We start from the raw sequence: 16753 nt of genomic DNA, 5'->3' as shown, positions 1-16753 counted from the left end.
TATCCATCACTCCAGCGTAACGTCACCGTGATTGATGGGTTAGTCACAGGATCCCCTCGGTTTCCTACCCAAGTCTGCGTTTCTGGAGTGAGAAGTGAACATTATCTAGCACCATGATCAGATTTAGACTGCACATTTCCATCTAGGAGAGCGTTTTGAGTGGATGATGCACAATCCCTAGGAGGCCGCCAGCAAAAGGTTTATGGAAATCTAATATCATAAGGCTTTTTGGTTTGTTAGACTTGTTATTCATAGAGTGGGCTGGTGACACTTTTGATGTAACAGTATAAGACAATGTAACGAGACAGAATCTCATTTTGTTGAAGTGTTTCTGTCAAACTGTGGTCTGAAGGATGATGGGGAAAATCTGTGCAAACAGGTTTTGAGTGGGGTGTGCTAAGACTAAAATACCAACTGTTCTCACAGAAGATCCTTTGGTAAATAACAGGAAACTTCCTCTGAAAAGGCAATATTGAATGCCAGACTTTGCATGATGTGCATTTGCCTATTAAGTTAGGCAGAGAGTATTTAAACAGAATGGCATAAATAGATGGACTCAAAGCAAACAGAGGATCCAGCATGGCAAAGAGCTTCTCACCTCAACCAAGGTCTTCTTTATAACCCCTCTCCTACTATTTGTGTAAAGGTTAGACCATATGGGGCCAATATTGGCCTTTTATTAAAACATCAGGTATCAGCCAGTCAGTGTTGTCCACCTCTGATGTGATGGATATGATGCAGTGTGTTTGATCACATATTTATTGCAGAATTGATCGATAATACACTGGTTGTCTACAGAAAGCCCTTAACCTGAATTGATTGATCAGGTTCCACAGTATGCATGAATATGTCATGTATATACAGTTTATATTATGGGTTTGAATGGAGAGTTTTAGTGTCTCGTGATGGTCTAAGTGCTGTTTCAAAGACTTTTCCACCTTGACAAGAATACAATTCTGGAAGAAACACTGAATACCGAATGGTCAAATTCAAAAATATTGAATATTGGCAACAAAAATATCTATCAGCAGCTTCGATTTAAAAATATTTGTATTGTATTGGCCTTTAAAAACCCATATCGGTCGAATTTGTGTATCTCTCTCTCTCTATTTCTCTTTGTCTCTCGCTCTCTCTCTGTCTGTCTCTCTCTCTGTCTCCCTGTGTGTGTGTGTGTGTGTGTGTGTGTGTGTGTGTGTGTGTGTGTGTGCATGTGTGCGCATGTGCGTGTGCTTTGACGAGGCAGAGACAGGAGCCCTAACGCTGCAGGATGGAGAAAGGTGAACAGGAAACAGAAGGTGCCCATGGAGGAGGTATATGACATCTGTCAGGATCCGGGGTGGGTGGGGGATTCAGCCCCCCCCTCCGCCGGCCGAGGGTCACCCATCGCACCGCAGTCGCTGAAGTTGTCACGACACCATGACACTTCCTTGGCAATGGTGGCCGAGACCCGGACAGCCTCGGACGTTCAAGACACACACACATATTTTTGAGTAAATTTGTCTGGGGGGGCGCAGAGGGGTAGCATCTCGTCTGTGCTGTTTGTTCCTTCTCTATACAGAAATGTCAGCCGGCGTCCTGTTTTTTTTTTTTTTTTTTTTTTCTTTTTCTTTTCAGGGTCCTGGATGTAGGAAGGTCAGCTGACACCGCAAGGTCGACAAACAAACAAACAAACAGAAGGAATTAAAATGGAGAAAAACAGAACAGATGAAACATGGCGGTGTGTTTTTATCGCTGTGAGGCCGATGGCATGTAGCAGCCATTACTCTCCGTTGTGTCCTCTGCCCCCCATTGGCTGCAACAACACCGCCTGGCAGGGCTGCCGACGTCGCCTCACCTCACACTTCTGCTAAACTACACGGACGACAAGGACCACTTCACAACGGGATCGTTTTACTATTTTTTACTATTCGAGTAGCTGTAATTGTTCAAAGTGGCAAAAGTAGTTCGTACTTGATTTGAGGGGGTTTAGGGGTTTGCGATTCTCCACACCTGAGCCCGTGTGAGTCCAAACTTGATCTTGTAGTTTTTATCATCTTAATGGAGAGCAAAGGTCAAGCAAAAATCCCCAGAAATGTCTTTGGAAACCATTTTTAGAAAGATTCACATCAAGGGAGCATTCAGGACCAATGTTCCCTCTAAGCTGATAGTTTGGTGACCTAATCATTCATCACATTGACCAAATAAAGGTCTTCAGTCATTGCGTCACTTTGTCTGCAGAAATGTAGTCAATTAATATAAGCAAGTTTGACATTTTTGGTTGCAAATGATATTAGATGCAAGAACTTTGCCATAGCTTTGGGTTTACGTGAATTGATGCCACTGGTTCTGAAAATTTAAGCCAAAAATAGATATACTGAGAGCTGGGAATATAATTATTTGCCAGTTACATCATAGATCCTGAATTTTTTTTTTTACAGTAGTTTTAATTTAAATATGATGCTTTTAGATATAATTTGTAACTATAACTATTGTTATTTGATTAAATCCTCTTTTCACTGATTTATTATATTGGATGAGATGGACTCACCAACTGAATTCAGACTCAAAAATGTGAAAAAGCGTGCTCAAGTTGGGGTTTAGTGAATTGACGCCCCTGTTTACAACTATGCAGAAGAAGAATATAATAAAAGTGCATAGATTTTTTTGGTTATTACTTACACTTCACCCTAAATAACTGAACTATGCATGAAGTTTAGCCAGCGGAGGTCCTTTAGTCAGGACTTTGAATGCATTTAGCTCGGGCTGCTGCAAGTGAAACGCAGGCCTCGCCATCACAGATCTGTATGCAGAGTACGGCTTTAAAAAAAGCATGTTTCTTTTGTTTATTCTTTGCGTTGTCTTTTCCTTTCTGTGCGGAGTTTTGACATTGGAGATGACAGGTGTCTGTGGGGTGGAGGAGGAGGAGGAGGAGGAGGAGATGCTGGTAAGAAAACAATCTTTGACTGCCTGTGGGTGAAGGCAGACTCCTCTAGGCAAGGCGGCCTTCAGCGTTTAGCTGGGGGCGCAGTATCAAAATCACAGCCACTGCTGTACCCCTAAGGCGCTAATCTCAACCAGTTACCGTCAAGTGCTGCTTCTTCTTTATATAATCCTTCATTTTCCCCCCCTCTTCCTTCTACTCTCTCCATCTCCGCCGTTCCTCCACTGTTCCAGACCCAATCCACAGAGGTGAGAGGATAAATGACAGCTTGAGGAGGTACGGGGGAAGCCTAGCACCTTGAAACCAGCATTGTTTCCTTGCATCTTAAGGTTAAAAACAAATCCAAACAGTATTTCTTCCATTAAAAAAAAGGTATGTAGGTATGTAGGGATTGTAATATCATAATTAGCAGTGCTTATCTGTACCAAACTAGGCGTCTCAACAGATGCTGAGGAGACCTGCGCCGTCATTCAGCCGGCTAGATGGAAAAGGTTTGTTGTTTGATCACTGGATGACTGCTAATTTAATAAGTGTTAACTATGGAGCAGCAGAGCGAGGGAAGGAGGGAAAGATGAGGGGAAATGTAGGAGGAAAAAGCATTAAGATTAACTGATGACATGTTCAACTGTGCGCATAATATGAGGCTTAGTTAAGTACGCACATGCTGTTTGTCAATTATTTAAAACCCCAGGAAATTAAGTCCAGGTAATCTCATGAAGTGTAAATAACATTCTTTTTCATGGCAGCTTAATTGAATTCATTTGACGCCATTTAGAAATAACAGAATTAGATTTGCTTTCAAACGCACCCAAGACTGTCGAGAGACGTTCTTTGTAAAGGTGAAAAGAAGGAGAGGAATTCAACTTTGCGATTTTAAAGAAATCTTAATGGATGAGAAATGCAAACGAATCAAACTGGACAGGGTCTCTTTCTATCTTCCTTCTTAGCTCTTATTCTAGCGCTCCGCTTTTACATGGTGGTCAACGGAATACTAAGGTTAAGGCCTTTACACCCCTTGTTTTTGGTTGCTTGTAAGTTTTTTCTCAGCTAAATGCCTAAAATGCAAAAATGTAAACAGAACTCAGCAAACATTTAGATGTTGAATTGATACAATGGCCTACACCAATGTTGAAAACCCCTGTCAATATAGCATCAAAATGAAAGTTGAGACATGTCATCCATAGGTGCATCGTTTTGTGAAATCAGGACTTAAATATCTTTCTGATATCAGTTCAAAACAGTTTCCAAAGCTGTTTTAATATGACTGTTTACCATGGTATGATATCAATGTTGAACTGCACGTCACCACCCATCAAATGTTGGGAAAAGTCCTTACTATTGGTTGTTTGTAATGTTGGTGATTTCGTTATTGAAGCTTATTCTACTGTTGTACTCATTGTAAGTCTCTCTGGATTAAAGTATCAGCTAAATGCCTAAAATATAAAAGTAAGTGTAAATTTGCTGCTACTGTAGGGAGGGAAGATGTTTGGCGGCGGGTTGTAAAGACCGGACCGACCATGCAGACACAGAGACACTGGCCTCAGGCATTTGTGATTTGGCCTTACTAGTGGAATAGCATAGTTTGATGCTATTTACACACACACACCACACACACGCACACACACACACACACACACAAAGAGATTTACGTTTTGACGCAGACTCTAGGTGATGGGTGGTATATGTGTGTCTTGTCTTGTGAGTGAACAGGCGGGAGATGGAGGGGGGAGACAGATGCGAGGGACGGAGGGGAAGAGGGGAAATGGAGGGATTAGATGAAACCTCTCAGTGCGTGTCATCATCTCTGACATTCTGTAGGGCTTGACCTTAACAGAGCAGCATCGTGTCAGAGACGGGGTCTCATCACTGCCAGGGAAACACACACAGCCCTTCAGAGATCACCACAGCCTCCACGTCAACACTCAACATGCACTTTCACATAAACACACACATACATATGCACAGAGACACACACAAAGACATATATTAGGGTTAGACCGATATATGGGGTCGATATTGTCTTCTCATTAAAAATCAATCAGCCAGTCTGTGTCGTCCACCTCTGATGAATATGATGCAGTTTGATTGATGACATAACTGGTTGTTTTTGGCATGAATATGGTCAAAATTAAAGCTATTGAGAGTCCAACAAACAAAAGAAAATTTCACCCAAAATACAACCTTTTCATATGGGGTTAGACTAGAGAAATCATTCCAGTCTGGTGTGGGAGCATTTTACTCAACAGTCTGTAAAACCTGCAGTGAAACCTGCCTCACCCTGCCTTAAGGAGCTGCTAAACCACCTAAAAGAATTTAATTCTTATGGCTTTCAATGGAGAGTTTTAGTGTCCCATGATGGTCTGGATGCTATTTGAGAGGCTTTTTCACCCTGACAAGAATGAAATTCTGTGGGAAACACTGAATTCTGGTAGTCTTGTGGTCGTCTATCGGCAGCTCCAATCCAGAAACATCGGCTTGCACAAACCCATATTGGTCGAACCGTCACACCTACATACGCACACAGAGACTAGCAAACGTTACTGCATCCACACGTCCTCACTTGACAGAAATTTACTTAAAGCCAGTGTTTAAAACATAAAACGTATCACAAGTCCCATCTTTCTATCCTTCCCGCCTATAAAGAGTGTGTCGTAATGACGCCTCGCACAGGTATTAGACTTTATCTTCCCCACCTTCTCATTGGTTGGGCTCCATATTCTGTGGACAGATTTAGAGTTGGCCATAGGGCTGCTATTATAAAAATATGGTTGACCTTTGAGGACCAGGGATGGTTTAGAGCAGCACTGCTCCTCCCCAACGCTGTTTGGACAGCCTGCTCCTCTCGCTCTTATTAACATATGCCAGTCTCCCTAAATGTTCTCAGTCACTTTATTAAAAAATTTAAGTACAACAGTATAATTTTTATTATGCCCATAAAGGAAGCGCTAGCTCACATTAATTTTTTCATGAACAGTGAACTTTCGAAGCGAACTGCAATGGGTTACATAATTAATTTCTGCTTTCTGTTAACCCGCAGCTATATATCGCAAAGTCCTTCTCTTTTAGTCTCTGTTTTAGTCTTTTGGACAGCAGTTTTGTGGAAATGTTATGAAAATATCTGTCTGTCTATTTTTGATATTTACAGTTGTTTACACTATTTAAATATGTGATAATATATTTACTGCTTGATCTAAAACTTGTTGAATGTTGAAATCACGTCTTGTGCTCAGTGCGATCTATCCATCTATAAAATGTGAATTAAGTTTCTATCAGCTGGGTTGATGAGAATAAATAGAATTCCTCAATGTTAGAAATTAGAAAAATGGAAAGAATTTTGATTGATTAATATAAAAGAATAATAAAGAGTTGATTAGCATTGGGCAAGGTGTTATTGTCAGCTAAAGTTGGTTAAATTTCATACTTTCATCCGAAGATGAAAACAAAGAAATGCACTTGTTAATATTCTAATGTACCAAGTCTTACACATGTTAGAAACAACAATGTAATGTTTCTGGGAGGTCGTGGTGGACAGATTTCAGAACGTTTAAATCCACTCGTCAACTGTTGTGCAATGAGACTGAACCAACTCTACATCGTTATTTATTCAACAAATGCCTTTCCATCGCTATTCATCGTACACTTTCTTCATTTCCGCTTCAAGCGAGCATAAAAACTTTTTTTTTTCGATATCGAGGAAGTTTTTCTAATTCGATACATCATAAGTCACACAGAAAGAGTTGGATGGAAACCCCCGCTAGCGTCTGTGTTTCTCAGTGAAAGTGCTGCTAGGAGTTTGCAGAGGCAGTGCGGTGGTAGCAGTGTGTTTCTGACCCCATCCTGCTATCTGTTCTAATGATGCTCAGGCCTCCATCAAAGTGGGGACCCCCCGTGGCTCCTGGGGGCCCCTGGGCTCAGGCACAGTTGCTCTGGTTCGGTTTTTCCCCTCACTGCTTCAGGCTCGGCACAGTAATGAGAAACAGAATTTAAAGAAAAGCAAAACAAAACAACAAAAACTCCTCCATCTTAGACTGACATCCAGTCTGTGTTCAGTCAGCTTGCTCTTTTTCTCTTTCTCGGTATCAAAAACAAAGATTGTTTTAATGGAGCAGTTCAAACACACTGGGCAGCTTTTGTTCAATGCAGCATTTTTCTCTTCCTCACACACACTGACACACACACGCACGCAAACACAAACGGGGGATTAGGCTAGAGTGTGTGCACGTATGGATTGATATGTTACAGCCTACTGGACCGACGCGAGACAGAAGGAAAATCTATTGATTTTTTGCCAATATGGCTGCGTGTTGATCCCAGGGCCACATTCATTTTCATCCCTCAGATATAGAAAGAAAAAACAAAAAAAACAGAGGAGTGCCACACTTGTTTTGCCAGTCTCCATGGCAACAAGGAGCATCCGAGTCAGAGGAGGTCAGGCCGGTGGCGAGAGGCGAATCTGGGTTCACCGAAATCGACATTACATGAATTGCCCTCCACCCTTCACTCCCTCTCTCTCTCTCTCTCTCTCTCTCTCTCTCTCTCTCCATCACCTCTGCTTTGTCATTTCTCCCTTGTTGCTCTTTCTCCTCCATCCAGTCCTTCCTTTTCTGTTGGTATGGGGTTGTGCCCAGAAGATTTAAATCCCCACACTGGCTGGGAAGTCCTCAACTACTGTTGAAGTGCCATTGAGCAAGGCACTGAACCCAACTGCTCCAGTGAAGCTGCTCAGTTTCCACCAGTAGAAGACTGTTCTTGGGAAAAATGCTGTTGACTCTGTTGACTTGCCCTGGATAAATAAAGGCTAAAAAAAGAAAAAAAAAGTCACTCTTCTCTCTCATTTCACTCCACTTTGTCTCTCTCTTTCTCAGTGGGTTGCAGCTCTTGGACTGGGCCGCATCCTTCATTCCTCATTCTTCTTGATAGATTAGAGTTTATTACTGCGATCCCAGATTCTGTGTCACTGTGTATTTGGGTGGTAATATGTTTCCTGGCTCCTCGTCCTGTGCGCTGGAGGCTGATGGGCAGCTGGTTTCTAGGGAGGCGTGAGAAGAAAGAAAGGTAGCCGCCAATCGACCGAGGCCGACTCTCCTCAGGTGATAATTGGCTGCTGATGCAACATCCAACCCCCTAGTAATTAATCTCCCAGATTGTGTGTGTATCCAGTCCCACACTACACATGTTCGCCTCCTCATGCATGATGTAATACACAATGTTTACTGTACAATATAGGAGCAATGCTCTGTAGGCCATGATGGGAGTAAGACCTAAAATACACATGCTGTAGGTAGAGGTGACTTCAGGGCTAAAATGCAAAAATTGGCCTTCACACTCTTTTACTGTGATTTATTATATTGTGTTTTACTGTAATACTATGGTTACAACAATGGTTTGCTAAAATTTTAAGATATTGAACATAAGCATAAAGCATAAAATATCTAGTCTATCGGCAGTTTCAATCAAAAAACATATCGGTATTAGCCTTCAAAATCTCATATCGGTTGAAGCATGATTATTACTTTACAGGCCTACTGTTTCACTGTTATTTACAGTGCAATTATTTAGAGTGGAATTCCTTACCTATTCAAATCACACGTATGCAAAATAAATGTACTTTCAAAAAGCCTCAGAAACAGCATCTAACCAACTGGAAAATATTGATTTAACAAACTTTGCATCTCCTGTGGCAAATACCTTGGCCTTAATATGTTTTTAGCTATATCCCCCATGTTTACCGTACATCACTTTTATGGGACGTCTTGTACCTGCTGAATTTCTCGAAATGTTTTTATGTTGTAATATTTATGTGTTATGATATTTAAATATTGTAAAGTCTTTGTTTTTTGCACCCGCAGGAAGACAAGTCACTGGGGAATCAGCTAGTGGGGATCCTCATATAGAATTATAGAAAAAATAATAAGTAAAATAATTAAAGTTTACATTTTTTTAAGTTAATTTGAATACATTTTTGAAAATAATTTTACTTTATGACTTTTTATATATTAGATACCATGCGGTGCTTGTTATTGCTTTGCAGTTGGTGATAAGGCAGTGAAAATAATCTGACAGAGTACAAGGAAGAGATAAGGAGATAGAATGGACATCTATCAGACTGTGTTAATTAAAGATAATCAGTCCTTAAAGATGTCCACCTCTTTAATTTAACACAAGCTGGCGAGGCCAGCACCTCAGAGAGAGAAAGAGACAAAAGAGAGAGACATCAACAGACAGAGATAGAGACATAAGCTGTTTCCATCCAACTATCAAGGTAATTTTAAGCAAACTTTAAAAATGTCTGCAAAAATAAAATGGGAATTAAGAGCATTTCAGCTGTTGAATAGGCTTCTTGAACGTAGAACAGAGTTACAACAAAAATACATCTGGGAGAAAATGGAAATAGTATTTCCAAAATTGATTAGTATTAGGCAAGTTCTTTATTGTCAGTTGATGTTGGTCATATTTCATGCCGTCTGAATATACACTTGGTAATATACTAATTAAGGTTTGACCAGTATGGGTTTTTGAAGGGTCATACTGATACTGATACCGATATTTTTGTACTGAAGCTGCTGTTGAATCTTTAAATTTGACCACTTCCATGCCAAAAAACGACAAGGATTCAGTGTTTCCAACAGAATGTTATTCTTGTCAGGGTAGAAAAGCCTCTGAAACCATCATGGGACACTAAAACTCTCCACTGACACCCAGACTAATGAAGATCTTTTAGTTAGCAGCTCTTTAAGGCAGGATGACCCACTACAGTGATTCAATGGTGGGGGAACTCTGGGATACAGTACATTAACCAGACAGGTTTTTTTTTTAAGAGAATGGTGTCTGTTCATCATCTCTGTCTCAAGATAAATCAGATCCGTTCACATCCCTCCTGTTAAACCAAAGGCCTGTCCGGGTGTCTTCACCAGTTTTTTTTTTTTCCTAGTGATTCCTGGTGGCAGGCAACAGTAGGAAGCAGGGTTTCCTCGCCAGGCTTTGTTCTTTGTGACTCCCCTACGGTAGCTTTCATTTGACTCCCAGTGTGAGTTCCGTGTTAATTAGGTAAATGAATACGTATGTACGGGCCGGGCCGCCGCACACTAATAGCGACACCGGCACAATCGCAACAAAAGGGCCCCACCAGCTAAGGCTAAGTTTGTGATTAAAGGAAAGGCCTCTATGGTGAGGTGTAACAAAACGGCATACAGCGGGCTTTGAAGCTTATTTATGGCGCTTCATCTAATCCCTGCCACCCGTGGCTATGCAGGAGATATGGATGTATTATTCATGATAATGTATGGTGGTGACTCTTATGCAGATTCACAACAAAGGCAAACTTTCTTTTTGTGCCTCTAAACGGCCAATTATTTTTTTCTTTGAGACTGATCCAGAACGATCAAATGATGAAAAAATAAGACTGTGTTTTTTGACATTTCATGGACTGATATACAGTATGTTCCTGTCTGTATTGCGAGCCCCTCAGCCCTAAAGCTATGGCTTTCCTTGGCAGAGCCTCTGACTAGAAATCACACTTTTATTCTTCTCACCTAGGGGATGCCAGAGATCCTCCACAGTCCTGGTAGTTACATCTGAACTCAGTCCAGATCCTCAAGATGAACACGCAGGTCACTAAATAAAGGGGGATCCCAAAAGGAAAAATCCACTCTAAAACACTTGACTCTAAAACAGCTATTGGTGATGTATCTTGCATTTCTGGGCCCATTTTGGTGTTTGGTGGTGTGTTTTTCTCATTCCCACGGCTAACTGGTCAAACGTAGACGATGTCACGTAACATCCAGATATTTCCAGTACAGACAGCAGAAAATTTTGATTGCCGAACATTTTTCAGCGATCTAAAACATCAACGGTAACAACCAGGTTTTGGCGTCAGTCCTTCAGAATCAAAGAGCCTTTCTAGCGCCGCCATTTTGCCCAGACATTCAACAAACATACAGGGAGAAATCCTTCATAAAAGAGGCAGTTTCTCCACTGACAGTAGCCTCAATGGACCAGAATGCAATGCAGGCGCGACACTCACTTTTTCTTGTCTCTTGCTCTTACCACCGCTATTGCTCTCTCCACCTAAATGTTTGTGCCGCATTCATGTTGTATCGGATTTACCGTAAATATGAGCTGCCCTGTGCCTGCTAGTGGTAATTGCAAGTAGGACATGTGGGAATTCTTTTGCGGGCTCCTATATCTCCCACTTGGCGTCACCAATTGTAGAAATATGTCAACTCCTGGAATGCATTGGGCATCGCAGATTGATGGTATCTAACAGTGTAAGAGTATCCAAGGGTGGATTTTTCCTTAAAGGATAAACCTCAATGTGTCAGTAGTAGAAATGCTACGGTCAAGGTATCCACTGAGGTAAAAACTCAAAGCATCTCCTGCTGATCACAGGATGGAGGGGGATCGCTACTGGATGGGTTGCTCAACGGCCAACGACTGTACTGGAGGTTCATTTACGCAAGAATACAAAATAAAAGACTGTCATTAATTGAAAACCAGTTAATAATGGATGAGGGAAGACATCACTGAAAGCTATTTATGGTTTGAGGAGGCAGACACATGAATAGATGACCCTTCCCTCTCTCTCAGTGACAGTCGAGGGTTACTTTACAAAACTGTTGGCAGCAGAAGATCTTCCTGTACCAGACAGACAGAGCTGCTGTCACTCAACACTGAGCTGTCACCCTCTGCTGAGATACCACAAGTGTGTGTGTGTGTGTGTGTGTCAGTGTGACAGGTCTGAATTAATGAGAGGTATGTGTCAAGGGGAGAGAGAGACGTTGAGGAGTAAGGAGAGCAAAGATGGCGGCTGAGCGGTGGTGAGTACAGTATGTGTGTATGCGGGAATGGCACTTAAAAGGATAATTTCATTTTCTTTCCACCTGCTTATTTAACCTGAGGGAGTTTGGCCCAGGTGAAGGGAGAATCAGATGAAACTTTAAAGTAATAATCCGCTACATTTTCATATAAATGTCCGTTTTGCTACCCTCTATCACGATTGGTATAACGCAATAGTGATTCAACCTATAGCTAGTTCATAAAAGCTTTTACATTTGCTCTTCTAAACACCCGGAGTCTGGTAGGTCTTTCCTGGGAAAAATGTGGTGCACAGGAAGTGATGCGTTTTATGTTTCCAGTTTGTTTGGAATAAATAGATGAACGAAGAAGAACTGGGTAGTTAGCATGAGCAGCGAGTGTGTTTGTGTTGTTCAATGACAATTATAGGAAGAAAACCATGCATTCCCATGTCACCTGGGCCATAGACTTATCCATTTAAGATTTGTGTTGCAGCAAAATTTGGGTTTCTTTACCACACAATCTTCATTAGAACCCATTCTAGTAAAAGCAAAAACCCTACAAATAAAAGTTAAAAAAAAAAATTATAAAAAAAAAAGAAAGAAAATACAAACTAATAAAATAAAATAAAATAAAATAAAATAAAATAAAATAAAATAAAATAATAAGAATAGAATAAAACAGAATTTCCACGTATGCCCATTATTTAGTTTAGCATCTTTCTATGGGAAAAGCCTAAAAGTAATAAAGGCTTTACATTAGTTCAACTGAACCATCACTTGCGTAACAGCGTGGCTTACTTGGAAAAAAAAAACAACAACAACAACGACAGCAAAAAAACAAACACTGATTTACAGTATTGCTTGCAATGTATCTTTTTCTATAAAGACTGTGTTTGGTCAAATAAGATGTCGTGTATTTGAAAGGATAGCTTGCTCCACATAAAGAAAAAGGAGACTGATCTCACTGTATATGTATGACTTAAATGGGTAAACCTCAGTTTGCATGTATGTGCATCGCTGTGTGTGTGTGAGTGTATGTGTGTGTGTGTGTGTGTGCCAGTTTCCCCTCCTGACTGAAGGAGAAAAACAGCCAGGGAGAGTCTATCAGCGTGGCACCCTGCTCCAGAACATTCTTGATGAAGCAAAGGTTGTCTTCATTAGGTGCATTAATATTCATGACGAATGGTAATTTTGACACAGAAAAGGTCTCAGTAACCTTTTCTCGTGCATTTTTTCACTTCTCAAGGAAATTACAGTCCGGCAATGACTTAATTAATGCTTGGTTTCCTCGCCAAGTCGTTTGAGGGCCTGTCACTTTGAGGCTGGGGTATCTGTCACACCGACAGCGATTGAGAGAGAGAGATAGAAATAGAGAGGGAGAGAGAGGGAGAGAGAGAGGAGAGGGAAGAAGGGTTTCAGGGAGATAGGGAGGGACAGGATCAGTTGATTCTACACAGGCTTATTTACCATTAAATCCTACACTCTCTGTTTTCCTCCAAATGCTCCACCCCTTCTCCACTTTCTCTCTCTCTCTTCTCTCTATCCACCCCCTCCATCCCTCCACCTCTTTCATCCGCTGCGTTGTGTTGTGTTGGTATATGGAGGTTGTCACCCTCAAGGCCCTGCAGGCCTCACATTTCAGCCGGGAGATCATGAGATGTGACAGGATGTGACTTTTCACTTTCCTCTCTTTATCATCTCAGGGATCATTCTGCAGCGTGGATTCAATGCCGCTGAATAGTGAGGCAATGCAGTTCTCAATGCATTTCCAGTCCAGGGCTGCTGAAAAAAAATGTATAAAACACTCCCTGTCACATACTGTATATGAGGAGAGCTCTATTTATGATGGTTTATATAGATGCTTTAGGTTGTTCCATTCACAATAAGTGTATTTTTAAAACGTTTTCTATTGCTCCCATGAGAGCAAGCATAAATATCTCAATCCAGATGAAGCATCTACATTTTCATAGTTTCTGGTTTTCCTTCGAGTGTGAAATTGAAAAATAAAAGAAATCTGTAGTACTTATGTAATAATTCCATATTAATTTTCAGAAATTAACAACAATGTAGCAACTGATAATGTAACAACTGTCAGATAGTGGTAATAGCTTTTCAAAATATAATAAAATGGGCCTTTAAAATGTAACAGAATGTATTAATATGTTACAAGAAAATATAATAAAATCTTCAGACTGATACTATGATATTTTTTTCCTGATAAAGTAATACATTATTGCATTAACTGGATGTTATTACATTGTAATTGATGCACCTTTTTTTATTTTTACTACATCAGTCTGAAGATATTACATCATCTGGCAATTTATTACATTAACAGGCTTTATTACATTTCAACACATCTAGAAGCACAAATGATTACATTATCCATCAATTATTACATTATCAGCCATTACACACAGACACACATACAGACACGCACGCACAAAGATCAAGACAAACACACGCTCAAATCTAGTGCACTCAATCCTTCCCCTTTCCTCTAAGACAGTAAAATATTTGAACATAAGGCAGCATTTCCTTTATCATGTCCCATAAAAATAGTAATTTGCCGGAGCCCCTTGTAGCACAATATGGAAGGCGGTGTGTTTTCCTGATAATGTAGAGATGACAGATAGCTCCATACTGGGAGGTTTCACTTCACTCTGGATACCAGTGTAATAAATTGCAGAGGGAAGGAGAGAGGAGAGAGAAAGATAGAGAAGGAGAAGGAAGTAGTAGAGGGGGAGAGAGAAAGAGAGGGAGAGAGAGAGAGAGAGAGAGATAGGGCAACAGATAGAGACTCCTCCGACATCTCTCTTCTCCGGCCAGTCGAAGGCTGCACTGTGGGCAGTGATTATACGCTATGAAAATGTAGGATTAATTAGGCCGGCAAGGGAAGGCTACCCTGTCTCATTACTGGCACACTATCCCCCCTCAAAGATATCACCGCTAACACGGCCATCGCGCTAATGCCAGCAGACAAAGTCCTCTCGTTTCTGCCCGTCGCCCTTATTATCTTATTTAAGGCCACTTAAGGAGGGCCCCAAAGGTGGGCGACACCGCAGATACTCTTCACTATACGCCGCCTTAATCAGAGCCTCTCCTTTGCTCTCACCTAGAGGTATGTTAAAAAAAAAAAAAAAAAAAAAAAAAAAGATGTATGTGTTTTAGAGAAGAGAGTTTCTTTCCAGATTAACGCTAAATGTGTGATTGGGTTGGGTGGGGGGGGGGGGGGAGACAATGGTGGCACAGTTTCCACTTTGTCACAGGAATAATTAGTCTATGGAGAGTTTCTCCTCACTGTGTTGATTCCCTCTTGTTCTTGTTTTATCCTTTTTTGTAGATAACATGTCACGCGGTGAAGGCCTTCCCCTCCCCATGAACATCTGTGATTCTCCATCATACACTGTTCATTTTCTATGTCTTTATCTTTCTATTCATCGAATAAATCACATCGGGGAATGGCAATTTTCAGGCCGATTGTGCAGACAATACGGGGATCATTTAATTTTGTTTTGGACTGCGGTGTGAAATGACAGTTAAAGCAGTAAGCTGTGAGATTTTTTATTTTATTTTTTATTTTTATTTTTTGGTGCTAAGTGGACATTGCTGTGGTGTTTCTGCACTGCACATCCTAGAGATCACCTGTCAATCAAACCGTGTGTCCAGTACTTTTTCCTTGGATTTTCTGCTGATGAAGTTTGAGTTTCTGTAGGTGGCGCTCTTTTCTGTCTGTTCAGCCATGGTGGCTATCACTGCTCATGCTAACTACCCGGTTCTTCTTCTATTTATTCCAAATAAACCAGAAATGTAAACCGTATCTCTTTCTATCCACCAGAGGATTTTCCCCAGGGCAAACCTACCAGACTCCGGGTGTTTAGAACAGCAAATGTAAAAGCTCTTGTGAACTGGCTGTAGGTTGAATCACTACTCTGTTATATCAGTCAGATAGAGAGCAGCAGAAGAGACATTTATTTTTACGAAAAGGTTGCGCATTATTAGTTTAATATTAATGTACGTAAATGAGAGTGATGTGAGAGTGACAAGCAGAAACATCATTATCTACATCTCTGAGCCGATCTCAAGACCTCCTTACTTTTCCTGTGGGAGGTGCCTTTGTTTTTCACAAGGTTACTGGGAGGTCACAGGTTAAAAAACAACAAGACATCGTGACGGCGAGGTTGGCCACTCGTGCGTGATGCTTGAGTGGCACAAGAACGTGACCTTGTTGCCCTGTGTATGATACGGGCCTCGCAGCCAATTGTAACAAGTTGTGGAGCCTACACAACCAAACCTAATTAGATTGTTGAGTCAATCAGCATCCCACAGGTACATAACATGGCTGTAGAGAACAACAAACTCGTCTAATTGCCCTGAACATGATTACACCTCTCACCAGGATTGAGTACTTCGAACACGCTTGTTTTTGTTTTTGATTGCAAAGTCGTTACATGTGCTAATTGTGGCGTGTGTGTGTGAGTGTGTGTACGTGTGTGTGTGTGTGTGTGTGTGTGTGTGTGTGTGTACATGTGTGCACCGGCACACACATGCAAACCCGTTGGAGTGTGCATCAGCCATCAGCCTTGAGATAGAAGTCTAAACTGATAAACATTCACTGCAATAAATGATGCCACCATGATTCCCATTGCACACATAGCGAGTGCCTCTCTTGCAAATAAAACAGCCTTGGGTGCGTGTGTTTTCGACTAACTCTGCTGTTTAAAACTACTGTGAGAGTCTCACCTCCTCCGAGCCAGACTTAGCTGAACATAATTACCCAGGGCACTCTGCGATAACGCCTACTGTCACTCCTCATTTACAAGGCCTGCTGGAACTCCACTCAATTAAGTAATAAAGCATGTTCTCTACTATTACTCTCTATCACATGAACATTTCAGTAGTGCACATCCATAATTGACGCAAGCTGCTCTCCCTTCAAATTGGCGAGAGAGTTGCGTGAAGAGAAAAGAAACATGTCAATTTAAAGTCACTCTCAAAGTGTTGATTTGTTTCAGGATTGTGTGACTGCAGAAGTTCA

This window comes from Centroberyx affinis, unplaced genomic scaffold, assembly GCF_046629955.1.
Source record: "Centroberyx affinis isolate AG114_WGS23_722 - 3 ecotype Tasmania unplaced genomic scaffold, CSIRO-AGI_Caff_v1 ptg007848l_1, whole genome shotgun sequence".
NCBI classification, from domain to species: Eukaryota; Metazoa; Chordata; class Actinopteri; order Beryciformes; family Berycidae; genus Centroberyx; species Centroberyx affinis.
This window is presented reverse-complemented; position numbering follows the sequence as displayed.